The sequence below is a fragment of the Microtus oregoni genome, unplaced genomic scaffold, assembly GCF_018167655.1.
Source record: "Microtus oregoni isolate MIOR12 unplaced genomic scaffold, Mior012 000001F_ref0000356, whole genome shotgun sequence".
Lineage (NCBI taxonomy): Eukaryota > Metazoa > Chordata > Mammalia > Rodentia > Cricetidae > Microtus > Microtus oregoni.
The window spans coordinates 58,143,081-58,144,875 of record NW_024543060.1 but is presented as its reverse complement, the minus strand read 5'-3'; the positions used below and the strand labels follow the sequence as shown (position 1 = coordinate 58,144,875).

Below are 1,795 nucleotides of genomic sequence, written 5' to 3'. Positions count from 1 at the left end.
AGTGCCTAGGAGTACATATGAGGTGTGGGGACTGGTTTGCTCAGCAAGGCCTGATACCTAGCAGTTAGTGTGTGGTTTTGTGGGAGTCCCTGCAGAGCAAGTGAGGTGGAACAGGTGTGGTGTCCAGCAGTCAGGGAAGGAGCCCTATGTGTCAGGGCAGGAGGCATCCAGGTGTGCCTGAAGCCAGCAGTACTTATGTGTCATTGACAGGAGATGGAGTGTCCCACAATGCCTGATAGCAGACACCATGTCTCAGTTGACACGGGGGTTGGATGGATTTACTGCAGGGTCTGATACTTAGCATTGTTTTGTTTTTTCAATATCCAAATGTTTTTTTATTAACAGTAAGATCCAGGGTTAGCTTTTGTAGCCGCAGCTGGCCCTTCTGCCTCTGGCACATTCAAACTTCCGGCCCTTGGAGCAGACATAGGGTTTGGTATGGCTGTGTGGGGTTCCTGGGGCCTTGCCAAAATGGCGGTACACATCTCGGCCTTTCCGAGGTCCAGATAGGAGCATAGTGCCATGGCCCTTGGGAGACTCCAAGGCCAACTGGTCAAAGGTGAGGATCTTACCACCAGCCATGAGGATGCAACTTCGGGCCTGGCTGCTCACCTGCAGTGCACACACCTTCAGTTTGGGCACATCGAGAATCCTCACGTCATATGTGACCGTCCCCACAACCACAGCCGTCTTGTTTTCTCATCCAGGAAGCTTCATCTTTCGGATCATCTGGGACAGGGACAGAGGTGGCCGGTTGGTGTGACTCATGAATAACCTTTTCAGCACAACCTGATTGAAGGTGGAGTTGGTTCGCCTGGCTGGAAACCTGTACAGCTTGACCAGCAGCCTCAGGTAGATATCCTGGCTCTTGGGCTCATTGTGCCGAACCTTTTGGTCCTTGTTGTGGCGGTTGTCAACACCCATGATGGTGCCTCCTGCTCTGCCAGGTCCAGAAAGCAGCATTGTGTTTTGACATCAGAAAAGGAATGGACTATCTAGGCCTGATCCCTAGAAAAGTGCGTGATGAGTGTGGGTAGGGATGCCTTTGATGTCCTAAAACTGACAATGTATGTAAGGTGTTAACGTGGGAAGAACATGCGTAGAACATATAAGTGTCTAGGTATCAGACTCTGCCCCTTGCCCACCAGAATGTACCTTCCAATACAGTGTTCTCATATGATCCAGCTGGACGGCTCATCTCCATCCCTCACTATGGGAAGGGCATCAGCCCTCATCACACCACAGCACACACTACACTTCCCCTCCTCATAGACACTCACTATACACTGACAGGGATCTGTTGTCTCCTGGGGTGTGTCAGGGGTCAGGTTCTCTCTAGATGACCTAGGGAAGTGTCTACTCCAGCCATGCTCCAGCTTCTGTATTTTCTTGCCTGGTGGCATCAGGGATCCTGTGTCCATAGTTTCTCTTCTCCATAATATTTCTGATCTTTGCCATATAAGGCAGGGAATTATGAAGGTCTCTTTGATCACATTTATTTATTTATTTATTTATTTATTTATTTTTGAGACAATGTTTCTTTGTAGCTTCGAAGCCTATCATGGAAAAGTCTCTTGTAGACCAGGCTGACCTCAAACTCAGAGAGATTGACCTGCCTCTGCCTCCCAAGTACTGGGATTAAAGGCGTGCACTGCCACCGCCTGGCTAGATCACTTTTCTGTGAACGTTGCAGTGTTTAGATTTGGGGACAACTGAAAAGGTGACTGACTGTGTTCAGATTTCTATAGTTTCCCTATCCTTGTCTTTCTTAGATAAACAGCGATGCGACCTTTGC

The 1,795-nt window shown here is 48.9% G+C and overlaps 1 pseudogene; it reads right to left on the bottom strand.

The window, feature by feature from the left end:
- Positions 1–357: 357 nt before the first annotated feature.
- Positions 358–924, bottom strand: LOC121462193 (annotated as a pseudogene).
- Between the last annotated feature and the right edge of the window lie 871 nt (positions 925–1,795).